Source organism: Lactuca virosa, chromosome 8, assembly GCF_052849685.1.
Source record: "Lactuca virosa cultivar CGN04683 chromosome 8, Lactuca_virosa_CGN04683_v6, whole genome shotgun sequence".
In the NCBI taxonomy this organism is placed as follows: domain Eukaryota; kingdom Viridiplantae; phylum Streptophyta; class Magnoliopsida; order Asterales; family Asteraceae; genus Lactuca; species Lactuca virosa.
This window is the reverse complement of record NC_136433.1, coordinates 291,476,138-291,503,925: the sequence shown is the minus strand read 5'-3', so window position 1 is coordinate 291,503,925 and position 27,788 is coordinate 291,476,138.

Here is a 27,788-nt window from a genome sequence, read left to right as displayed (position 1 = left end):
GGATTCATCCATTGTGATATCAACGCCATTTTCCCTCCATATCAACTCAGTGAATTTAGCTGATCTCCAGTCAGCTTTCTTTTGCTTGGTAGCGGGAGAGTCGACAGAGTGTTCGGATGACATATAAGAAGCTAAGTTCTTGAAATGAGGGGGAGTCTCGGGTCGCTCGGGAGAAGGATGAGATTCTTGAATTGACATTTGTTGCGGTGGTGACTGATGACTTGGAATCTTTTGAGGAGATGGAACTGGTGTTTTCTTTTGTGGAGATGGCTGCGGTGAAGGTTGAGGAGTAGGAACCTTTTCTTGAATGATGGGATGCTGATGACCAAGATTTGTCTTGATGGGAGAGTTTAGGTGTTGATGCGAATGAGAATGCTGATGAGAGATTTGATCCGAGGTTTGGTCTTCACTTCCCCCTCTTGAGGAAGGAGCAATTGTACTTCCTCAAGCCATTGCCTAAGACCATCAATCTTTCCACAGACTTCATCAAATTGAGCCTTTAGTGCATCAGCAAGTTGTTGGTTGTTTGGGATTGCGGGGTTAAAGAGCAATCTGTGAATCTCCTTGGTGAGGCGCAAGATTTCGGGACCATGAAAGTTGGAGGATAATGATATGCGGAGGCTGTTGATGGTTGTCTGCAGAGCCGAAATGGAAAATTCATACGCATTGTGAATTTCTTCAACAACTTTCTGGGACTGAGCAAATTGATCTGAAATGATGGTTAGAAGATCAGATTTGATGGAGGATACTTCAGAGATAAGTTTTTCGGCGGTGGAGATGAAATGTTGATGATCAGCCTTGCGATTGTTATCTAGGGCTTGGATGCCCATTTCCACTTTAAGAGAGATGCGTTCTGTAGCAAGATGCTCTCTGGCTTCAAGTCTTTCGATCTGGTCGATGAGAGACTGCGAGCCAGGAAAGTCCTCAGATTGCGGTTAGGAAGATTTCACAGCAACAAGGATTTCATCAACTTTATCTTGCAAACTCAAGAATTCTTTTCTGGAGACAGCTTGCTTCTTTTTCTTCTTCTTCTCCTTGGGCTTAGAAGTGGAATGCTGAGATCCGCTCGACTCTTCTTCTTCATCGAAAATCATCATGACATCATCTGACTGTTCCGGTTGATTGTCCTCATTCATGTCGAAGTCATCGAAGCCAAAGGTTGGTGCATAACTGACTTCAATTGCGGTTCCGTCATCTTGAGAGTTATTAGCAGCAGTTGTTGGAGGGGGCCTGGATGAACCTGCACCATTTGGATTGGTCTGAGCTTTGCGGATGGTCTCAGCCATTTCATCCATTCAGTTCTAGACCTTTAGAATTGTAGCTACCGTGTTGGCATTGTTTATGGCGTCGACCCAGTATTTGGCTACGGTTTGACTGTCCTGCTGCTTCTGTTGAAGTTGCTTAGTTTGTTGATCTTTTCTTGCTTGAAATGCCCTACGAAAAGCGGCATATTTATGGGCTTCGGATTCTGTGCTTGGATTGAAATGCCTCCAGGAATCATTAGATTCATCACCGTCAAATCCTTGAAAACGCACCGAGGTGTCCCTCGGGTTCACAGATTCTTGCACATTTGTGCTCACTGTGCCTAAACCACCTGGAAAAGATGTAAGCAAAGTAGGATTTTTGGAGCTTCCTTGGTCTCCTTGACCCGTGGTCAAGTTTGGCCTCAGCTCCGTTCTGGCATGGGCTGAAGAATCGCCCTGCGGTTGGGTAGGTGTACTGAGTGTTTGGATTACAATGTCTAGAATGGAGCGCAACTCCGGTTCTTGAAAGAAATGAAGTCTGGAAGCCCTGGAGACCTTAGGGCGAGAAGAACCAATTAGATCCTCGTGGGATCTAGTTGGGGGTGAGTCTCCACGTTGAGATGAAAGGTGCACAGTTGCTGTGTTCGAGTAGCTGGATAGGGTAGTAGCAAATGGGTCTGCGGGGACCCCAAGTACTACCGGAGCCTTTTGAGAGGCTACGGTATCAGTTCGGTCATGCATTTGGCCAGAGGGTTTGGTTTTCCTTTTCTTGAGAATAGCGATAGGATCAGAGTCGAGATCAGAATCATCAAAGATTGATTGGACTCGGAGTCATCATCTGATGAGACAACCTGTTGGAGTTTTCGCTTCTTAGAGGGTTCTGCTTCCTTGGGGGCTTTGGCTTTCTTGGATGCTTTTTGTTTCTTGTGAGTTTTCACCCGTTGTATGTGTTCTTCCCTTGTTGCAGGGGCCTTGCTTGGCTGAGGCAAACTTCTTTTGCCTTTGTGCTAAGGGTAAATGAGATAAGGCAGTAGAAGATGGAGCTGCGGATTGCTCTGGTTGATTGGGTGCGTTAGAGGCTAATATGTTCTGACTTGGGAGAGGCAGGGTAGAAAGGTATGGGTCAATACCTTCCGTAGCCTCAATGTGATCTGTGACTATTTGGGTCTCAAGTCCAACCGTAGTCAAGATATGAATGGGTAAATGTTTGATTGGTCCAAAGATAGATTGATCTTTAGAAGGAGCTTACCTTTTGAGATCATGTGTGATAAAGAAGTTGATGTCGTTGCCCATACTGATCTTGGCGTCTGAATGAAGATCTGAGATGCAGAGTGTCCAAAACCTTGCAAAAGTAAGCTCGGTTGGATTTTTCTTTGGAGTCTCCTTAGGGATGTACTGGAGAAAATCATCCCATAGGATTTGACCGTAGTTTACATCATGACCCGTGAAGATGCTCCATACTATCTCAAGTAATTTGAGGCCCATGTTGTCTGTCCATCCGGTTCGTCCAGATAGACTGCGGATCACGAAATGGCACACAAACTACCATACCACAGGAAGCTGGTTCTTCTTGAACTCTCCAATACCCTTGATCTACTTCTGGTATCCTATTTGATACAAAGTGGAGGTGATGTCTGTGACACTTGGTGAAAAGAACTTGGTCGAGGGATGCACCAGGAGATTGATCGCAGTAAGAAACTTATCATTGGTCAAGATGACCAAAGAGTCATCCACCAAGTTCAGATGAACTTTTTGTAGATTAACGAGTGGGCGATAGGCTGAAAATGCACATTTGAACAATGTGGAGATGGGAACCACATCAGTGAATGCGTCGAATGGTCCAAAGACTGGATGATTGGAGATGAACTTGATCATAAGACGAATCGAGTCATTGTAGGAAGGATGATCATCGAAAATTGCCCTAAAATTGCTAGATGCAATTGAAGGCGATTGGTTCCGTGTAGTAGAATCGGAACCAGTCGGTTGAGCAGAGCCTGATGCTTTTGATTTTTTCTTTGAGATTCCTGATTTCACCATTTTGAAAAACTTGAAGAACTTGCAGAAAACCTTGAAGTGTAAGAGGGAAGGAAAAGAAGTTGTTCGTCTTTGAGGGATCAGAAAGCGTAAAGCTTTCTTGGAGAGGAAAAGAGGGTTTTTATAGTGGCAGATTTCAAATAATTATTGTTTTTACCCTAAAGAAAAGCGGTTAAGGGTAAAAACCTTTGTTTTTTTATTAATGAAATCATTATCAGCCACAAAAACATTTAACTAAAAGTGTTTTTTTTGTTAATTTTCAAAAATAGCATTTAATGAAATGTCAGGCCCAATACCCCACGTCTGAAGAACGTGTGGTGAGGGGCGATAGTCCGTTGAATAAAGGTGGAATTTGTAACGGATTTGACATTTTGGGGGTAAGTGGAAAAGACAGTTTAAGGAAAAGATTTTCTAAAAAGATTTCTTTTATTGGAAACTGTTTTATTTTGGCATCACACCTAAAATAGGTCTGACAAAAGGTTTATGTGAAAGGAAGAACTGAAAAGATCCTATGCGACAAAACGAATATTTTGGAGAATGTTTTTCTTATTTAAGGAAGGATCATTAAATAGCACACAATGTTTCTGGAATTTATGAAGTAGTTGAAAGTTCCATCACTATGATTGCGGTTTGAGTCTTCATTGCGGATTAAGACTCCACTGCGGATGAGTGGTTAGGTAACTGCAGTAGAAAAAACTGAAAAGAACACTTGAACATGATCAGAAATAACAATCAATAAAGGACCCTTGAAATATAGGTATGATATATGGTTACGAAATATATAGTATATTGTGGTACATAAAATGTACTGCAATACACAAGATATACTGAAACTATGTAAGATAGATATATTTAGTTAGGACTGCAATGGTGACCAAGAGTGGTCTGCGGTACCTATCAATTCAAGAAGAATTGTGGGTCCGGATTCATCATTGCTAACATGTGTAAGAAACTGTTGAGTTTTGTAGAGTCAAGTGCCTTTGTGAATACATCAACAATCTCTTCATGAGTATGAACAAAAATTAGTTCAGTGTTACCTTTTAGGATGTAGTCTTTAATGAAGTGGTACCGTTGTTCAATATGCTTCGTCTTAGAGTGGTGAATAGGATTATGAGAAATATGGCACTCTCTGAGTCACAGTAAATCGGTATCCACAACATTCTATATCCGTAGTCCATAAGTTGCATTTTCATCCACAAGACCTGTGAGCAATAGCTGGCTGCTGCCACATATTCAGCTTCTGCGGTAGACAGTGAGACACAACTATGTTTCCTTGATGACCAGCTGACGAGTCTTCCACTAAGAAATTGACATCAACCAGAAGTGCTTTTCTGTCCAATCTACATCCAGCTTGATTCGCATCAATGAATGCTTGTAGGCTGAAGTCGTTCCCTGCGGGATACCAGAGGCCTAGAGACTTGCTGCCCTTTAAGCATTTGAGAATATGCTTGGCTACGGTCATATGAGATACTTTCGGATCGGCTTGGTATCGTGCGCACACTCCTGTTGCAAAGACAATGTCTGCTCAGCTTGCGGTGAGGTACATCAACAAGCCAATTATTCCTCTATAAGTTTTGTCATCCACTGATTCTCCGGAAGGATCATCAGAAATTTTAAAACCGAAGGCCATGGGGACCTTGGCCGAGGAACAGTTGTCCATTGAGTATTTCTTCAGTAGTTCAGAGGTGTATTTCTCCTGATGGATGAATATCCCTTGAGGGACTTGTTTCACTTGAAGTCCTAGAAAGAAATTAATCTCTGTATTCATACTCATTTGGAACTTGTTGGTCATGAGCTTTGCAAATTCATCCACCATCCCCTGATCAGTTGATCTGAAGATGATATCATCCACATATATTTGTACAAGCATAAGGTGATTACCATTTTCCTTTCTAAATAAGGTGGGATCAATCACTCCTCTTTTGTATCCGGACGAGACAAGAAATTCAGAGAGAGTCTCGTAGCACGCTCTTGGTGCTTGCTTTAGACCGTAGACAGCTTTTTCAAGCTTGTAACAGTGATCTGGGAATTCAAGACATTCGAAGCCCGGAGGTTGCTGAAGATAAACCTCCTCTTTTAATTCACCATTCACGAAGGCACTTTTTACATCCATTTGATGTACATTGATATTCTTGTGAATAGCATACGCTAAGAAGATGCGTATGGCTTCCATCCTGTCTACTGGAGCGTATGTTTCATCATAATCAACACCTTCAAGTTGACAATACCCCTTAGTGACTAGTCTCGCTTTGTTTCAGACTACCGCACCAGATTCATCCAATTTGTTCTTGTACACCCATCTGGTACTAACAATAGCGTGACTTTTGGCTTCGGAACGAGTTGCCACACTTTGTTTCTTTTAAACTCTTCCAGTTCCTCTTGCATTGTTGTAATCCAATCAGGCTCCATTAATGCTTCTTTGATGGTTCGGGGCTCGACTGAAGACATAAATGCTGCATAGTGACAGTGATCAGATAAGTCTTGTGAGGATCGAGTTTGGATGCATGCTGATGGGTTTCCGATGATTTGACCTGGTGGGTGATCCTTCGTTAATACGTGTAGACGAGGTTGAAGATGTTCAGCGGCTGCGGTGGATGGGATGTCTTCAATATCTGAAGATTCTGCGGTTGGGGACGGCAGTTCCCCCTAGACTTGTGAGTAACCCGCTCAATTGTCTTGATTTGGGAAGGTGGGATTAGAGTTTTCTTGATCAAATGGTTGAGGTTCCCCTTGGATTGCGGACGGGAATTCCCCTTGAACCTGAGAAGGTTCCCCCTGGATTGTTGGAAGTGTGATAATCCTTGGGTCAATTCTTGTGTCAATGTTCTCTATATTTTTATCATCTGAGTCAGAAGGTTCCCCTGGATTGCGGACGAGAGTTCCCCTTGAACCTGAGAAGGTTCCCCCTGGATTGTTGGAAGTGTGATAATCCTTGGGTCAGTTCTTGTGTCAATGCTCTCTATATTTTCGTCATTTGAGTCAAAAAAAACATTTGAGGGTAGAGATCCTCTACGGATAGGAACTGGAGCTACATCATCAAGTACTGGAACCTTGATGGTTGTTACTAGATCCGGAGTGTAAGGGTCAAAGTGTTGTAATTAGTCGAAGTATGTTTTGGTCACTTCGAACATTTTTGTAATGTATTTTACTAAGGCACATTTATTCGAAGTATTAAAATCTTAGCCTTAGTATATTTTTTGTATGCTTTCAGTTCCCTATAAATAGGGTTATTTACTAGAGTTAGATAAGAACTTTTACAGACTTGTCTCTTTTCTCTGTAAAGAAGTTGAAAGCGTAATAGAGCGAAACAGATTATATTTACATCCTGTGTCTAAATCTTGCATTCCTACTTGAATTCATACTCTGATTAATTCATAACTCGATTCTTTGTTTCATCAATTGGTATCAGAGCAGGAATCATATCTCTGATCTGATTTTCACGCTGTTCAAAAGGTTTTTGAATCAACTTTTTGATTCAAAAGTTTCCGCACTTTTTGAAAGTGAAAAATTTGTCTAGATCTTAGTCTGTGATTCGATTCTGCACTTGAATCATTGAATCGAGTGTTCTACTAGTGATTCTGATTTGAATCATATAGTTTGTTGTCAAATTCTCAAAGTTTCTTCAAAAAAAAAAATTCTCAAGGATTTACTAGTGATTCTGTACATCAATGGCGTCTTTCAATCTTAATTCCATGACTTCATTTTCTCATCTTCTAGGATCATCCACCAAAATTCCTATGCTAATTCCTGAGTATTACGATCAATGGGCTGATCGTATGCAGGATTATCTCAACGGATTGGATGAAGAACTGTGGAATTGCATTTCTGGCAATCTCAATCCACCAACGAATGTTCAACCAATTGGATCATCTTCTGGAAGTTCCGGTGTTGAGAATCAGTCTGATCGTCTGAAAAAGCTAGAGAAGAGATGTATGAGAGAGCTAAGAGGAGCTTTGCCTCCAGTTGTTTACAACTATGTGAGGAGTTGTACAACTGCAAAGGAAATATGGAACAATCTCAAGGAGAAATTTCAGGGGAGTGAGAAGACAAAAGTTAACTCTGTGAAGCAATGCTTAGTGGAACTGAAGGACTTCAGACAGAAAGATGTTGAAACGATTGAAGTTTACTACGATCGTCTTAATGAATTAATCTATCGATGTAATCGATATGGAATCACCAGATCAACAATGGAGTTCAATTTAATTTTTGTTATGGGTCTTCGTAAGGAGTGGCGTAGTGTGAGCATGATGGTTAAGAATCAACAGAGCTTTGATACATCAACTTTGAATGACTTGTACAATCAGCTGAAGTCTCATGAAAGTGAAGTGAACAAAATTGCTGAAGAATCAAAGGCAAGTTTGGGAGGTCCACTAGCTTTGGTTTCGAAGATCTTTGAAAGGGAAGCTGAGAAATATATTTCGGATGAAGATGAAGGGTTCATCATGAACTCAGATGATGAGGCGATTGCTTTCTATTCAAACAATCGTGTGAAAAAGTTCTTCAAAAAGCCATTCAATTCGAAGGCAAAGTCATCTGAGACAAAAGGGAATTTTATAAGTAAAAGTGCTGGGGATGAGAAGAAAAAGGAAGAGAAGAAAGATACGAAGTTTGTTGAGGGAAAAACAGAGAAGAAGTTAAAGGGAGATGCTGGAATTGATTGTCATTATTGCAATGGGGCTAATCATTTCGCTAATGATTGCATGCTGAGGAAGAAAAATGAGAAAAAGAATAAGACGAAGGATGAAGCGTACTATGTGGAAAAATTGGAGGAGGTGCGTACGAAGGCAAATAATCTTTCATTAGTTGCTCGTGGTGAACAAGAAGAAGATGGAACTTATCAAATTTGGTCATCTGGATTAGATGATGAGGAAATGCTAAATCCAACCCACGGAGCAATGTATGCAAAGATGGAGGAAGAATCAGATGAGGAGGCATACGAAGTTCATGGGAGATGCTTCGTATCAAAAGCCTCTGACAAATCTCCGATGACCACAAAGGTACGTAATATTCTTGAATCTTTCAATATTCCAGTACATGCTTATAATTCTGAATTAGTATCTTTTGATGAAATTGTTACTTATTTTAATTCAATTGTGGTATCTGCTAGCAATGAGGCTAAGAAGCTGTTTATGCAGTTGCTAGAGACACAGAAGAAACTAGATTCGAAAGTTACTAAGATAGATTGTTTAGAACTTCAAATAACGAATATAATGGTTGATAGGGATAACTTGTCAAGTGAATCTAAACTGTTGTTAGCCCAGAGGAACATTTACTGTAATTCGGATAAAATATTGTATGGGAAATTAACTGAACTACATCATTCGTGCGAAATCAGTAAAGAACAACATAGAAAATTGCTGCCATTTTTAGCTTATGAAAGAGCTACGGTAGATAACATTTCGTATGATTGTGAAAAAGAAATAGCTGATTTTGACAAAGTTCCGAATGATAAGTATAGATATGGAATAGTCAAAGTAGATGAATGTCTTGATTCAACTGAATTGGTTAAAATTGTAAATGATACTTTGACTAAGTCTGAACAAATTCACATTTTGAAAAAGACTGAGAATTCAACATCTGATTCTCAATCTAATTTTGCTGATATTGAGGATAATTCTGACAATATTAGTGAAATCAGTGATATTGAGGATGTTGATTGTTCTCAGTTGTCTATTATAAATGTTGCATCGTCATTTAAAGGAAAAGAAAAAGTTAAGGATTTGTTGGTTGAGATTGACACTGATCAACCCTCAACTTCGAAAGTTTGTGATGTGGACTTCGTGGATCTCAAAGATAGTCAAACTGATGATAGTGATGATGAAGACGAAGAGAAAAATTCGAAGGAAAAGGAAACTACAAAAGAAGAAGCAATTCCTCGAATAGTGGTTGATCAAGTGTATGGTGATACACAAAAGTTCGAAAAAGTAATGAATGAAAAAGGAGAACACTATCTTGAAACAAATACAGTGGTTTATCCAAATTTCAAATGTACAGATGATGTCATCTTTCCAAATCAAGTTTTCGTAACTACTGGAAATGTTGAAAATATCAAACCCGAATTAAAGAAGTTAGTTGAGGATGATAATTCAAAAACAACTGATGAAGGCTTTTTCGCAAATCAAAACACAGTTGAAAACAACTTAACAAAGAACTCGTATGTGTTTCAAAGACAAAAACCACAAAGCCAATGGGTTGAAAAATCAAAAATTGAAAAAGAGAATACAAAACATGTTGAAAAGGAAAATGAAAAAGTTGTCAAACTAAACTCTTAGGAATTTAAAGATCAAATTGACAAATTTTTTAAAGGTGATCCAGCCAAACACTACAATTATGAAACAATTGAGGCCAAGGTTGCTTTCAATCACATGTATACATTTGAAAAGAAACCAAAGCAGAGTTATTTGGTCACAAATACTGATGCAAGCCAGCTGGATTTCCTGATAAACGAAATGATGTTTATCATGCCTCAATTCAAAGTAGAAGAGAATTTTAAAGAAAAAGATGAAGGCACACACATGAAGATTCGTTTTCATGCTGTTCTTGGAAAAGCCCCTGAGGAAGTATGGTCATTGATTAAAATCAAGAAAGTGATTAGTATGAAAAAGGATGTGATTTTCGAAAACACAGTACAAAATGTTAAGTACGTGGTTGCCAGGGCAAATGGAAATATTTGCGAATTCACGATTGCAGATTTTCCATTAATGAACTTGTATGATCTTATACAAGTTGCATTACTTTGGAAAGACAAATCATTCTCTTATCTTCAAAACACAGAGCCAGATGAGTTCAAGCTTGGAGTTGCTCACATCAAGATCTTTATTGAGAATTATTATGAGTGCTTGGCACTAACTGATGTGGAGTTAGCTACTGCCAAGGGAATGGAAATAAAAGCCCCAATGGCTCCTTCGAACACTCAGGCGGAATTGAAGAAATATGCTGATGGGGAAATTTGCCTAAAGCCTTTTGGAATAGTCTTCGCAGGAAAAGACAAAGCTGGAAAAGCGAAAAGGTTTTTATTCCAGGCAAGTGAAGTGGAGAGGTACTCAACATCTCAATATACGAACTTAATCGTTCGTATGAATCATTGCAAGAAGAACAACGAAGGTGATAAGAAGGAGTTGAAAAAGATTATCTCCTGGTATACAGAGATTCGAAGAGTGTTGCTGTATTCTATCACGCTTCTTACAAATTGAAGACTTCGACTATGATTACAAAGGGGGAGATTGTAAGGGTCAAAGTGTTGTAATTAGTCGAAGTATGTTTTGGTCACTTCGAACATTTTTGTAATGTATTTTACTAAGGCACATTTATTCGAAGTGTTAGAGTCTTAGCCTTAGTATATTTTTTGTACGCTTTCAGTTCCCTATAAATAGGGTTATTTACTAGAGTTAGATAAGAACTTTTACAGACTTGTCTCTTTTCTCTGTAATGAAGTTGAAAGCGTAATAGAGCGAAACAGATTATATTTACATCCTGTGTCTAAATCTTGCATTCCTACTTGAATTCATACTCTGATTAATTCATAACTAGATTCTTTGTTTCATCACGGAGTGGAGCTTTCCCCCTTAACCGGCGAGGTGGAAGTATTGAGTGATACTTCATCGGACACAGATGGACCAGATACATCGGCATGCTGCTGTTGAGCTTCCAGGAACATAAGAACTTCGGATAACTTAGCGGTCTCTACAGGGTCAAAGAGATCAGTCTTGTGCGTCTAATGAGAACCCTATAAGCTACTTTGTTTGTTGAGTAGCCAAGAAAAATGACTTCATCAGACTTTGGTGCGAACTTGTTAAGATGATCATTGTTGTTGATCACAAAACATCTACACCTAAAGATGTGGAAGAATCGGACATTTGGTTTGCGGTTGTTAAGGCCCTAATATGGAGTTTTACTGAGACGCTTGCAAATAATGCTTCGGTTTTGAACAAAGCATGCTGTGGCCACTGCTTCGGCCCAGAAGTAGAGAGGAAGGTGTGCGAAGTTAAGCATAGATCTGGCTGCTTCTACCAGAGTTAGGTTTCTTCGCTCTACTACTCCATTTTGATACAGTGTGTAGGGAGCTGAGAAGTTGTGACTAATACCCTTTGAAACCAAGAAACTGTTTAAGAGGTGAATGGAAAACTCGGTTCCATTATCACTTCGGATGCGGCGCACTGGTAATTTGATCTGAAGTTCAATTTCTATGATAAAATTGATCAGTTTATGCGGAGTTTCGGATTTGAGTCTCAGGAAGAAGACCCAAGTGAAACGAGTGAAGTCATCAACTATAACCAGTATGTTTTTTTTATGATGAAGACTGGCTACGGTATATGGACCGCAGAGATCAATGTGCAGAAGTTCCAGTGGTTCAGAAATTGAAGAATCAATCACCATTGGGTGACTTGCTTTGGATTGTTTGCCACATTCACAGGCAGGACATAGTGTATCATTGCTGAATTTGTGAATTAGGAGACCTCGGACGAGTTCTCCGGTGACCAAATTGTTGATATATCTGAAATTATGATGAGCTAGCTTGCGGTGCCATAGCCAGCTGACTTCAGATACTACTTTGGATAGAAAGCATAATTGCGGTTTCCCAATGATCAGAGAAACGTCTAGAGGATACATGGTTCCTTCGGACTTGGATTTGATCAAACAGGTTCTTCTATCACTTGTCATTATGTAGCAGTACTCATTGTCAAATTCAACTCTGTGGCCTGTTTTACATAGTTGGCCTACACTGATGAGATTGTGTTTAAGGCTTTCTACGTAAGCAACCTTTTGAATAGAGAAGTTTCTCGTAGTAAGAACACCATAACCTCGGATTATCCCATTTGCGTTGTTACCGAAGGTGAGATTTCCACCATTGCTGATTGGCCTAAAGTCCCGAAGGTATTCTAACCTTCCGGTCATGTGCAAGGAGCAGACACTATCAATTAATCATTCCTCTTCTTGTTCCTCCTTGCACAATGCCTGAGAATTACACGGTTAGTTTGGGCATCCAAACAAGTTTGGAGCCCGGGGCTACAGATGAATTTTTTATGGATGCATGAGTCGAGGTTACAGGGACAGGTTTAGTGTCAAATTTGAGTCCTAGACCTGGGTACTTGTGAGTTTTTGGAGATTTTGAAAAGTTACGAGGTCTATGATAGATACGAGGTTTCTGAAAAGTATGTGAGTTTTGAAAAGTACAGGTTCTTTGAAAAATACGAGGTTGGGCTCGAGAAAACCCCTTTTGATGAGAATCAGATGAGCGTCTTTTAGCACTTGCCCTGACATTGTTTCTAGTCAGCGGTCTGAAGGATGTGGGATTACATTTAGGACCGGTCCAACGATGAGATCTGACATTTGTGCCTTTACTTTTTGAGTCAGAGTGCCTTGTCACAGTGTGTGCACGTGACTGTTTCCTAGGATGTGTCATTGCAAGAGACTGATGAGATTTGAGATTGGTTGGTGTAGGTAAGATTCCTTTCCATTTTGGGTTGTCTAAGGAATAGATTATAAAACCATTGCTACAAAAAGACTTTACTTGCTTTTGGGTTTTGTCAGATTTCTTTGAAAAAGTTTGAGGAACTGTACATTCCTTTTTGCTTGATTTTCAGACAGTTGAGATTTTGAAAGATAGTTTGAAAAAACTGTTTTTTCTGGACTCTTGGAATTTGAAACATCGACTTGTCTTTTCGAAAAACTTTTCTTCCTTTTGTTAATGAAACTGGAGTTCCCTTTTAAAAGCCATTTTTGCTAATGTTTTTGGTGTACCGCAGTCAGTGAAATTCAATTGCGGTTTCTTTGAATCCTTGGATTGTTTTTGAAAATGAGGACTTGACTCATCCGAGCTGGATGGTTCAGGATTCTAGGAACATTGACCGTATTCAAAGTTTTTTTATGAGAAGTTCGTGATGGATTGGTTGAAGGGTTACTGAACTTTTGACTGGGGACTACGGTAAGGATGATTGGACTACCGCAGAGTAAGATTGAGTAGTGGCACACTTAATGAGGGACAGTTGGTCAGACTGCGGTGTAGGACTGCAGTTGGCGAGACTGCGATCCGAAGGCAGTAAAGGAAAGTTTGTGAAGTATACTAGGTCTTCCATAAGAATTTCTTCATCACAAACAGATGACACTTGAGAGTTGGTATTAATTGTGTTAATGACAGGTTTTTGATCAGAGGTGTGATCAGAGGATTCAGGAAGAATTTCCTCAATGACACAATTATTGCTTAGATCATGAAGACGACCGAAGTTCGCTTTGATGTCCTCAGGGAATGTTTTATTATTGACAGGGTAATGGAACTCTCGGTCCGGAGGGACATAGGGACGGTCCTTGTTAAACCGAGGTGATGAGTCCATTGCGATATTGTACCCATTGGACCAACCCCAATTATAGGTGTTATCTATGTTTCCATTGTTCACAAGATTTTCAATACCTTCACTTTCATTGAACAATTTTTCTATTAAAAGATTTAAACGTACAATCTCACTCTGAGCTAAATCTCTTTGGTTCAAAGCTATTTCTAATTGTGTTTCACTTAACATTCTTGCATCTTTCTCTAACTCTAAGTCCTTTTCTAACATAGCTACTTTGAGTCTTTTGTTATCCAGTCGTCCTCTTACGTGAAACATCTCGTGGGATGCTATGTTCTTCTCATCTAGAGCTTTGTTATAGTCTGTAAGGACGACAGCACATGTGTCATTAAGATTGTCTATGAAGGGTTGAAAGTCATGCATGCTATAATTTAGAGTTTGGATCATGAGTTTTACCTGTTCGACGATGCTTAGAGTCCCATCTGTTGCCATGTAGCAGTAGTTCTTTTCCAGCTTCGTAGACCCATCATCATCCGCAGTTGCCAGCATGAAAATATCGCCTTTTCCCTTGACGTTGTTGATGTCTTCATCTTTATCTCCAGATGACCAGACTTGATGGTCCCTTTTCACATGAGCTATATATGCCCTTGCTTTTTCTTTTTCCTTCAATTCTTGAGCCATTCTAAGGTAGAATGCTTTATCTTTCACTATGTTAGCTTTGCAGTCTTTTGCAAAGTGATTCTCCTTGTTGTACTTGTGACATATTACAACATCACTTTTATCTTCTGACGAGGTACTGGAGTCAGTTGGATTGATGGGCTTCGGTGCCTCTTTGGGTTGAGTGGTCTGAGGTTGCGGTGGTGGGTGAGGATTCTTGGGATATCGAGAGTGATTCTTAAAGTTGCGGTTGAATGGAGGTTTGGTGAACTGTTGATTTTTACGAAAAGAAGGAGGTGGTAGCCGGTTGAACTGTTGGCTAACAAGAGCAATAACATTCTGAAATTCTTCATCATCATCATACTCTGAGTCAGCTTCGTATGACTGCGGAGGATTGTCATACGAGGGAGAGTAATATTGAGTATGTGGAGTTTGTGCTATGAGAGCAAGTGGTCCTCCAAAGTCAGCATATTCTTTGAGTACAATGGATTCTTGTGCTTACAGTTCACCATAGAGCTTGTAGAGAGATAAAGAATGGATCTTTCTATCTCCATGGACTATCATCTTAGCAGTCGTCCAGTGTCTTCCCAAAACGTTGAGAAACTGAAGATTTGTCTCATGGTTGCTTCGGACCGTGCCAGCATTAGATAACTTAGTGACAATTAGGTTGAATCTATTGAAGGAGTCTTCCAAACTTTCGCCAGTATGAGCTTTGAAATTGTTGAACTCATTGAGTGTGGTTGTGAGCTTCTTATCTTGAGCTTGTTCTGTGCCCTCATATAAGTTTTTTGAGAACATCCCAGATCTCTTTTGCTGATTTGCAGTTTATAATAATGTCGAAGTTTTCGAGAGCAACTCCACAAGAAATTTCATAAAAGGCAACAACATCATTTTCCATTTTATCAAGATCGTCTTTGGTGGGACGATTCATGGCTGGTTGACCTCCTCCTAGTCTGGCTGTGGCGCCGTCAGTTTGAACTGGTGTAAGAACAGGGACATGTGGCCCTTCTTCTATATATCGCCATACATCTCTTCCAAGTCTCCTTAAGTATCTTTCCATCCTCTGAGACCAGTGATGATATTCGTTTGCCACCAATATTGGGGCTCTATTAGAACCACCAACATTGTTGGAAACATTGAGAGATAATGCTTGTGCCATATTTCCTTGTTATTTTTAAAGATTTTTAGAAATGAGTTTAGTGGTATAGAAGGCCTTTTGAAAATCAGAGTTTTACTTCAAAAAGCAACCACTTTGGCTCTGATACCAATTTTTGAGAGAAAAACTTGAGTCACACTTGAACAAACGTTAGAACAAGTGATAATGTGGAATAAAGTTTAACTCAAAGGATCATTAAATCTCAACAATAATAATAAGTTAGAGTTAGAAAGTTAGAAAGTTAGATGCGGAAATATAAGGAAATATAAAAGACAGCAAGTATTATATCAAGTATACACTTAAGTTGATTCTTAACAAGGAATGCAATCAGACCAAGTTAGTAAGTGAGATCAAACTTACTGATTAAGTCTAGAAAGAATTGCTCCGAATAGAGATTTCAAACAGTTAAGATTATATTTAAGTGATAAGTAAGAAGGGAGTAAGATGAGTGATAAGATTTAAGATGCGTAAGAGATGTGTTTTTTATTCAGAAAGAGAGAACTCTATTTATAGAGTCTCAAAGATTACAAAAAGTCTTATCTGTTAAGAGTTGCCACGCAGGGTTCATGCTTTGGATAAATGAATATTGCATGTATAACTTGAGAAAACTTTGATCCAAAGCATTAGGGTTGTATGTGCACCATAGGATTGTTATATTGCTCAAAACCGATTAATAATATGTCTTAATGATGAAGTGATGATATGTTCATGATTATATAAATTTGTAAAATGCCTAAACTTTTTATGTATCTTTGCATGTTTACATATTGTGGAGTATGGAAGTAATATGCCAGTTAATACTAATAGAGATTAAGCATAATTACTTAGGGAGGTTTGTAGTGTCATCCTTATGTAATGAATTAAGAATATATTGATTAAAAATGGGAATACACTTAGTGGGGCGTAATGGGTAGCAACCTAGACTTATGTGTGTGTACCCTATCAGGATGCTTGTGAGGGCCTTATAGGTTGAAAGACACCTAAAAGAGAAAGCACTTAAGCCAATAGTGATGCCAAGTGGTTTTCTAGACCACTATCCGGGACATGGTTCATGGGAACTAAGGTGCTTGAGGACTGGAGTGATATCGGCGTAGCGATGCCGTTGGATCAAATATCACGTTTAAGTTGAATCTTTCTAGTAATAAGAAACAATGACAAATAACACTCTTGAACAAGAACGCGCATACTTATATGTGCAATATCGGAGTTACAACGCAGTGAACCGAAGGCAATGTTACGAATGAGAGTCGTGCTTCACTTAATGCATTGGGTCGAGTCGGTCACGTTAGTAGTGAATGAGGTTTTTACCTCTTGGGTTCGTGATGGACCCAGTGGAGAAAGGGTTGGGCCGATCACTTAGTAGTGAATGAGATTTTCCTTCAAGTAAGTGATGGACAAACGTGTAGGGTTCTACTTTACGGGTTAGTGATGGTCCTATATGTTGGGTATCTGCCTTGATGGTTAGTGATGGACCTAGGGCTAGGTTAGGAATAATTAAAATTTATCTAATATTGAAGGATAAACAATAACTATAGAACCTAATGATATTGTAGTGACAAAAATGTTATGTATGTGATGTGCGTGATGTATGTGATGTATGTAAAGTATGTGTGGTATGTGATGCATGTGATATATGTGATGATATGCATGTGTGTTTTCCTAACGTTGCACTTATGGTTGACTCACTTAGCATTTTTTGACACTTGTTTTTTTTTTCTTGTGGTTGTTTTGCCTTGCATTGGTACAATTAGCAAGATATGATGGCCTGGTGAGGATTTAGCGGCTTTTGGGTAGTTATATTCCAAGTATATGTCTTACTATTAATACCATTTGGACGTATCATTGGGTTTTCATAACACTTGTTTTTGAGAACTTGTTTGGGATTGGTTTATGAACTTTAGCTTTGTTAAATGTTGTTTTGGTAATAAAAGTAACATTGGTGATGTTTTCAAGTAATTCAAAATAAGACTTGCGCTAACCTATTATGTTAAATAAAAGTTTTAAAAAAAATTGAGTGAAAAATCATGATGTTACAAGTTGGTATCAGAGTCATGTTGTGATCGAACCGAATACAAAGGCCGGTGTTCAGACTCATATTGTAGACTAGCTCAATTATGTTGCTTTAGATTCATAAGGGGGGAGGGTGTCTTCTGAGAGTTATATGTTATTTTTTATATGATTTAAGGACTCTTATTTCTTTTCGATATCAAAACACTATCCCTTCTTTCTCGTGGATCCTTTAATCGTTAATATCGTTCAACGTTAGAGGAATTGCTTATGACCCATAAGCTTAGTTATTCCAAATTGTTTATAGTTTAAATAGTGTTGCATGTATCGAGGAAAAGGAAGATCATCTTGGGTCGATGATTGGACTGCATATATTCGGCAAGCCTTGCAAGGTGTTGGCTTATCATTAGTCGGTCGCAGATTGGGAAGAGAAAGTCTACCTATTATAAGGTGTCACACCCCCGGCCGAGACAGAACATGTTGGGAGTGCGACGAAGTTCATGGATCAAAGATAAACTAAATATATAGCATAAGTACAACGATAAACAAAACATCATTTGTATTCCATCAGTAAGTGTGAATACATGCTTCTTATAGATAATAATTGTATAGTACTTGCCATAAAAAGGTAAGTAGATAACAAAAACTAGATAGCTATGTCGTCTGTAATCCATGACCAATCTTCTATCTGAACGCTTGTCTAATGATCTCCTGAGAATACATGTAACTTTGAGGGTCAACACAAAGGTTGGTGAGTGTCATAGGTTTTCTAAAATAATGATACTTTTAATATGCTATAAAAAGTATTGTCGTTGGTGTAAGTAAAATTGTGTTTGGAAATGTTTGATAAAGATAAAATCTAAAATGTGGTTTCTAGATAATGAAATCTAGTTGAAGTTTATAGTGACAAATTTGAATGGATAACGGATAAACAGACATACGGATATACGGATAAAGTTATCTGCTAAGGTTGTACTTAGCAACCGTATATACGGATAAACGAATGAGCAACAAGTATATTTGATAAGCGTAAACGTAAAAGTGTACGATAGTTGTTTAAACAGTTGATAAAACTTAGGGTAGTATACACAAGCACATGTATGAGCATAAGATACAAGTTCTATAGCTTGTATAAATATATAAACCTATATATTTTTGTGTATGTATGAGGTATATTGAAACTACCAAGTTGATAACCGTCTATACAGTCATAGTACATTTGTAGTCGAAATGTATATGTTATTTTTATTAGTTGTATTGTTTTAATAACATAACACATGTAAATATTGATGTTTAAAACGATTTTGCTTACTTATAAGATATAAGTATTTAAACAAATATTTCACAAGCTAGAAATGTGCTTACACAAAATAATGATAATTCAATTGTATTTTATGATAAATATTTCTTAGTACACGTGCTAAAATGTACAGACGAGGGCCAGACATGAAACATCGGAGGGCAAGATCATTTTAGCAATTAAGTCGTTCTGAAATCCAACAACCTTATGCGTCTTTTCAAACCAGATTCCCCGTACCGTAAGTAGTAGAGTAGTAAATAATACTTTTGTATGATTTATATCGCATAAAAATGATAATGTCGTTTGTATAAACAAATCATTTAGGCACATGCATATTTATAATATAGTACAAGCAGTACATGTATCCCCCCCTGAAAATATGTAAAAGTGAGGTCGTAACACTCACCTTAAAGTATGATTGACGATTTGTTTCGAGAATTTGACGCGAGAAACCAAGATCTGCGCTTCTAAAACGAACCGCCGGGGTTACTTCGATTTCCTATAAAATTCCATTATAATTTTATATTTGGAAGTGATTGGGTATTTGACTAAGTATAATGACTTATTGAATAATTTCTCAAGGATTTTGTTAATTCAATATTTATTTAAATAAATTTTATCTTCTTTTAAAATAATTTAATATTTTCCAAAATTTTAATTTTATCCAAAATTTAAATCAAATTTTAATTAATCCAAAAGTTTGTTTAAACTAAAATAAATCTATATATATATATATATATATATATATATATATATATATATATATATATATATATATATATATATATTAAATAAATTTATTAAATTGACAAAACTGCAAAAATGGTCTCGGTGGTATGCAATTTTTTAGGGTTCTAGTCCAAACTACGATTTTTTTTGGCTTCGTGGTCCTTTTGGACTAGTTTGTTTGTGAAAATAGTCCCTCCGAAAATTGAAATGACTATAATATTCTTGGGGTATTTATTTTTCATTTTTTAAAATTTAATATTTATTTATTTATTTTAACAATTAAAAAATAATAGAGGACCCACCTCTCTCTCTCTCTCTCTCTCTCTCTCTCGATTAAAAATCACCACCGAACACAAGCCTCATTCCTCCATACCCTCCCTCTCGTTGAGCTCACCGAAAAGGGAGAAAACGAAGCAGTAAAAGCCGTCGGAGCAGCCCCTGCCACCATCATCGCCGCTGCTGTGAACCACCGTCGTTGTCAGCTACTGCTTCCTTCGGTCATCTCCGACCAGCCCCGTCACCTCTTACGACCCCTGTAAGTCCGATTCTCCACCTTATTATTTTCGTTTTCCTTTTCGATCGATCAAGAGTCTTGGATGAGGAAGAACCGATCTCTGATTTCGATTCTCCCTCATCTGATGTCGTTTGCTGGTGTTATTGCTGTTAGGCCACTCTATGAGGACTCCATTTTTCCTTCGTTATTTGTGCGTAACCAAGATCTGATTTTTCCTTCGAATTTAAAGTTATAAGGGTTTTGTTGTTAAGAACCAGAAGCTGGTTTGCAGAGGTAAGGTATTATCCATGAGTAGTACCCAGTTAAAAATCTTGGATTTATCTAATCAGTTTCATTGAGACGTTCATCATTTTTGGTTTATGAACATAATTATTGTTTTGGGGATGCAATCATGTTCTTTTGTTGGAGAAGATGAATTGGGAAATGGCTTCGTACAGGCAGGAGAGAGAGAGAGAGAGAGAGAGAGAGAGAGAGAGAGAGAGAGAGAGAGAGAGAGAGAGAGAGAGAGGTGCGTCCTCTATTATTTTTTAATTATTAAAATAAATAAATAAATTTTTAATTTTTAAAAAAATGAAAGAAAAAAAAATAATAAATACCCCAAGGGTATTATAGTCATTTCAATTTTCAGAGGGACCATTTTCACATAAAACCTAGTCCGAAAGTACGACGAAGACAAAAAAAAAGTCGTGGTTTGGACTAAAACCCCAAAAAAATACGTACCACAGGGACCATTTTTGTTGTTTTGTCTATTAAAATTTTAGATTGATTTGAAAGAGTTTTTCCATGATCGGGTGGGTTTTGACAAATTTAATAGAAGTTTGATAGTTTTGGACTAATTTTGCAAAGGATTCTGAAATGAGGGGAAAATTTAATTAAATAAAATGAGAGTTTGGTACCTTTAGATTGGTTTTGAAAGACATTTTCGAGTGGGGGATGAGTTTTGAACATTTTTAATGGAAGTTTAGGTGTTTGGGACTAGATTTGAAAACAATTTTTGAGAGGGAGGGGCTAAAGCTGGGCATTTGGATATATGAGGGACATCCCCAATAGGGATTTAATGGTGAGTTTAATGGGGAAAAAGGGAGTTCAATACATAAACCCACCATTGTGGGTGGAGTTCAATGAAGTGGGGTTTAATCCCCACTGAACCGTGGTATGCAATTTTTTTTTAATCCATTTCACCAATAAAAGTTTGTATTTAAATAATTACACCCTACATACACAATGTATATGTCATTATTTTCTTATTTATAATATTTGTAATTTACTTTATGTTGTATTGAATAATTTAAATCATCAAGGTAATTTATATTATAATATTCTAAACAAAAAAATATTTAAATCTTAAAAATATTTTAAAACAATAACATATACAACAATCATTAATTAATAATTTACAATTTGTAACTTTTAATTTCTAATTGGTAATATTATAGTTTTACAATATTATTTATAAAAAGATATAATTAAATGTTGATGTGGAAATTCATTAAACTCTTAAGAGTTTAATGAAGTGTAGAGTTTAATGGATAAAATGATATAGTTAGTGGAATGCTGATGTGGCAATCCATTAAACTCTTAAGAGTTCAGTGCATTGGAGATGGCCTCAGAGGGAATCCTACTGTTCTTTTTCGTCTTCGTATCTTACCAAAACTAGAAAAAAAAAACAAAGAATGGTCTCGAGATTATTCTATGTCGACCGAAGGCTTTATTAATGAATAAAAGGGGTGTTTGGCAGGTTACTTACAATATTAGGTGGTGGCCGATGGAGGTTGCTTGTAGCAACACTGATGGTTCGGTGAAGATAGGTGGAGGTCGGCAGCCTCCTGCTGCAGGTTTTTGGTGGGTTTTCCGGCGCAGATGAAGGCAGGGGAAGGAGGAGGAAGGGTGGCGAGGTTCTCCTTCAAACAACAACAGTTGGTGGTGAGGTTCTGAAGGTGGAATAAGGAGGTGGCAGTAGGTGGCGGGTGGTGGCAGTGGGCTGATCGGGGGTGGTTTTGAGGGCTATTTTGCCTCCGATTCTTCCTCATTCGGAGCTATCTTTCGACGGATGGATGCTTGGAGTGAGGTAGGTGCTTAATGGGATTGTAAGGGTGACATAATGGTGGGTTTTGGGTGGAGAAATGGTGGTGTTATGGTGGTTAAGTGATGGTTCTGTGGTGGTAATCAAGAAAACAAGAGAGATATGGAGAGGGAAGGATCGAGATTTAGAGAGGTAGAAGGGAACAGAAGCTGGTGAGTGGGATTTGAAGCTTCTTAGGCTTCAATTTATAGTAAAAGTGCACACACCCATTCCCTTTGAAGCCATATCCCATCCCATACTTGTACCTTGATTAGCAAGATGTGCACATAATCTCAATTGGTGAAAGCAATGTGGGATTTGAAGCTTCTTAGGCCTAGTAGGTCCCACTTAAGGGTTAGACCCCCTTTAATGCTCAAATGCACTCCAAACCGGGTACATCGGGATCCGAACATCGAGAATTTTTTTATTCAAAAAGTACCATTAGATAGAGTTTAATTCAAAGATTCGGGAACATCAAACGTAATAATTTTTGGAGTTAAGGAACTCTGGGAAATCGCATTTAAAGTTTCACATCTAAACGGTTCGTGGTGTCCGGTTTCGCGACTTCTGTAAATATTTTGGTAAAAATATTTCGAGTATGGAATTAAATAATAGACTATAGTCTGATTCCAAAAACGTTCTCAGAAATCCTGTCGGCAATGCGTAAGTGTCTCAACGGGTCGATTCGGTTTTACGCGACTAAAGAAAAACAGTGTTTTACTGTCTGTTTTCTAAAAACAGTCATATCTTTTGCATACGAACTCCATTTTGGACGTTCTTTATATTTTCGGAAACAGGGGAACATTTACCATAATAATTTAATGATAGTTTCGCTTAACATTCCTTAATGCAAAATTTCAATATTTCAGACGCATTAATTGGCATTGCAGTTTGAGAGGTTTGATTCGGTTGACAGTTTACACATTTAGAAGTAAGTTATGATCTGACTTCTTATAGTAGTTTAAATGAACTTATTTATTTTACTTAAGATACACTAAATCTCAATAAGTCAGGTTATAACGAGATTCGCGGTGACTTGGCCGTCTATGATATTAGCCATAAATTTTGGGATGTCACATTACCTCCCCATTAAAGGAATATCGTCCTGAAATTTAATTTGCGCCGATAGTACTTGGGTTTTCGATAAATAGTGATGTATGTTTTTTTAGTATCTGATCCATGCCTGGTCCTTCTATAGCCGCCTTGTGTATACAAGTTGTATATAATCAAGCTTGAATATACGATCGAATAAGTGATTCTACCTTACGCCCACAACCAAACAAGGAACAAGAAGTAAAGCGGAGTCACAAATCCTAAGTCTATAGAAACTTATTTATACACAACCTTAACGTATACACCTAGCAAGCATAGATTACCAACAAGGGTCCTTAGTTTCTATGACATGATTATTCATGGCGAGAAGGCAATTGGTGAGTATTTCTAAAGTGATTTCTATTTTGTTGATTGTCATATCTACTGTGTAAGTTTCATTAAGTTTGTGGAATTTATGTTTTGTCGTGTTTCGAAACCTATGGTCGATAAAGCGTTTATCAGCACATGTATCAATTAATTCCGAAGCCTAAACATTGTTGGTATGAAACGTACCAATAACCACCGGTGGTTCCTGGAGAGCATCTCCAACATCGATCATAAGTGCTCTTCCATTGCCACCCTAATTCTTCAGTTTTGGGTAGTCCTTCCTAAAATGCCCTGGTTGATTGCATTTAAAATAGTTACGGCTTCCTCCTGCCGTAGCGGTTAGGGTTTTTATGCAGTACTCGAGATGTGACCTCTCATGTTACACTTGTTGCATATTACCTCCCTGCAATTTCCGACATGGTGGAAATTGCACTCTATACAATAAGGTAAAGTCCCAGTGCATGACTTAGCTAGGGTGGGAGTGTTGGTAATTGCGACATAGACAGCCACTGGTTCTGGTTCAGTTTTATGATGCTTGGAGTCCCCATTTGATTTCCCATGAAACTTTCTTTTGGTACTTCTTCCACGATTATTTTCTACTGGTGGGGCCATGGTACCCTGACGGATACACTGCTCAGTCAATTGATAGGCTAATTGCTTAGCACTATCGAAAGTGGAGGGTCTGGATGCAGTAACCAGATCTTGAATAGGTGAAGCTAGTCCCCAAATGTATCTCTCTGTCTTCTTATCTTCCGAAGGTACCATTCCTGGGCAAAGGTTAGCAAGGTCATTGAATCGGAAGGTGTAGGCAGCTATCTCAAATCCTTGCATGGTCAGATTCCAAAGTTCGTGTTCTAGAGCTTGGATTTCCTATCGGGGGCAGTATTCTCTGGTCATCATCTATTTTAGTGGTTCCCTACCCATGACATAAGCTTCAGCGATTCCCATGGACTTTACATGGTTATTCCTCCAAGTTAAGACGTAGTCCATCAGCGTGCAGGTAGCGTACTTGACTCGATAGTCATTGGGGCACACACTGATGTGAAAAAATGTCCCGGTCTTTTCTGTCTAACGGGATAGACCAACAAATCCTTTAGTTTCGTAGAAGGATTGAGGTTTGCAGCCCATGAATTCCTTACATGAACAGTGTTTGAGGTTGTTTTGGTGATTTATTGGAGTGTCACTTCCACTATTCCAGTGTTTCCGTTTCGGGCTGCCTCGTATGCTGCCAAGGTTATAGCAATTCCTTGTGCAAGCATGTTTTGTATCATTGTGGGGTCCATTTGGAAATTTTGGTTTACATTTGTTACTTCTGGGGCTCCTCCCTGGTTTGGAGTTTCCACTGATGTTTGAGTTACTGGTGGGGCTTTCTTTCGTTTGCCTCGGGGAGTTAGTGGTGGACGAACTCATGGTTCCTTTCGTAGAGGCATTGTCCTAAATGTTCAGAAAAGACACACTTAAGTTGTTTATACTACATAATCATAAAAAGCTTGTAAGAATTCTATTGTATGATAGTATATTAGTATAATTTATTCCTATAATCCCATAGATTTCTAAGTAATAGAATGAGATTGATTCCTGAAATCCTTCCGATTTTCAAATGACAGGGGAAAGATGATTGGTTCAGAAATCCTCTAGATTTTCAAATGATAGAAAGGGGATCTTAATTGCTAATGAATTTGAAATGTATAAGTGTTTTAAAATGTATATATGGATTCTAAGATACTAGGTTGCTGCAACGAATCTAGAGAACATTCTTCAATCTCTAAAACTCTCAACCGTTGTAGTCTATCAAACTCGTTGCTCAAGGTTGGTTGTGCACCGGCCCGACCATTAACAACATAGGTGCGCATTCCAGATTTATTTATGGTATGACTTATGTATAGTACTAACCTTTAATTGAGGCGTCTGACCTAAAGGGTTGATCTGGTAGTTTTAGTTGAAAGGATGTTTAGAATTTTATTAAATGTTCTCATCACAGGACAAAGTATATATAAACTCTTATATATTATGGATAGTGGGCTTTGTAGTATTATTAAATTTTGTTTTATACTTCCTGACTACCGAGCACAGACGAGGACAAACATGAAGCACCGGAGGGCAGGACCATTTTGGAAATTAAGATGTTCTGAAATCCAACAACCCTATGCGGCACTTCAAACCAAATTCCTCATACCGCAAGTATTAGAGAAGTAGTGTTATTATTAACATTACTTTTATTAGAATCTAGTGTTTTATAGTTGTATTCCTCTTGAGAGGATACGAATTCTCTATAGCCAATTTAGCTCTGATACCATTCTGTCACACCCCCGGTCGAGGCCGAACATGTCGGGAGTGTGACTAAGTTCATGGATCACAGATAAATTGAATATATAGCACAAGTACAACGATAAAAAAAACCATTTGTATTCCATCATTAAGCTTGAATACATGGTTCTTACAGATAATAATAGTACAGTAGTTGCCTTAAACATGTAAGTATATCAAACAAACTAGATAGCTAGGTCGTCTGTAATCCATGACCAATCTTCTGTTTGAACACTTGTCTAATGATCTCCTAAGAATACATGTAAGTTTGAGGATCAACACAAAGGTTGGTGAGAGTCACAGGTTTTCTAAAATAATGATACTTTTAATATGATATTAAAATTATTGCCTTTGTTGTAAGAAAAATCGTGTTTGGAAATATTTGATAAAGATAGAAATCTAAACTGTGGTATCTAGATAATGAAATCTAGTTAAAGTTTATAGTGACAAATTTGAACGGATAACGGATAAACGAACATACGAATATACGGATAAAGTTATCTGCCAAGGTTGTACTTAGCAACCGCAGATACGGATAAACGAATGAGCAACAAGTATATTAGATAAGCATAAACGTAAAAGTGTACGATAGTTGTTTAAACAGTTGATAAAACTTAGGGTAGGATACACAAGCACATGTATGAGCCTAAGATACAAGTTCAATAACTTGTATAAATATATAAACCTATATATGTTTGTGTATGTATGAGGTATATTGAAACTACCAAGTTGATAACCGTCTAAAACGATTTTGTTTACTTATAACATATAAGTATTTAAACAAATATTTCACAAGCTAGAAATGTGTTTACATAGAATAATGATAATTCAGGTGTATTTTGTATGATAAATATTACTTAGTACACGTACTAGCATGTATAGACGAGGGCCAGACATGAAACACCGGAGGGCATGATCATTTTAGCAATTAAGCCGTTCTGAAATCCAACAACCCTATGCGGCCCTTCAAACCAGATACCATGTACCGTAAGTAGTCGAGTAGTAAATAATACTTTTGTATGATTTATATCGCATAAAATTGATAATGGCGTTTGTATAAACAAACCATTTAGGGGCGCGCACACACACACACACACACACACACACACACACACACACACATATATATATATATATATATATATATATATATATATATATATATATATATATATATATAGTACAAGTAGTACATGTATCCCCCCCCCCCTTTGAAAATATGTAAAAGTGGGGCCGTAACACTCACCTTAAAGTGTGATTGACGATTTGTTTCGAGAATTTGACGCGAGAAACTAAGATGTGTCGCTTCTAAAATTAACCATCGAGGTTAATTCGATTTCCTATAAAATTTCCTAACAATTTAATATTTGGAAGTGATTGAGTATTTGACTAAGTATAATCACTTATAGAATAATTTCTCAAGGTTTTTGTTAATTCAAAATTCATTTAAATACTTACTTATTTAAATAAATTTTATCTAATTTTAAAATAATTTAACATTTTCCAAAATTTTAGTTTAATCCAAAATTTAAATCAAAATTTATTTAATCCAAAAGTTTGTTTAAACTATAATAAAAAAGGATTCTGAAATGAGGGGAAATTTTAATTAAATAAAATGAGAGTTTGGTATCTTTAGATCGGTTTTGAAAGACATTTTCGAGTGGGGGATGAGTTTTGAACATTTTTAATGGAAGTGTAGGTGTTCGGGACTAGATTTTAGAACAATTTTTGAGAGGGAGGAGCTAAAGCTAGGCATTTTCATAGATGAGGGACTGAACTTATTTAAATTGTATATATGTTTGGTTGTCTGGTTCATAACAGGTTGGAATCCTCCTGTTCTTCTTCGTCTTCGTGTCTTACCAAAACGAGAAAAAAAACGAACGAGTGGTCCTGAGATTATTCCATGTCGACAGAAGGCTTTATTAATGAATAAAAGGGGTGTTTGGGAGGTTACTTACAAAACTAAGTGGTGGCCGGTGGAGGTTGCTTGCAACAATAGTGGTGGTTCGGTGATGATAGGTGGAGGCCGACACCCTCCTGCTACCGGTTTTTCCCTGGTTTTCTGGTGGTATT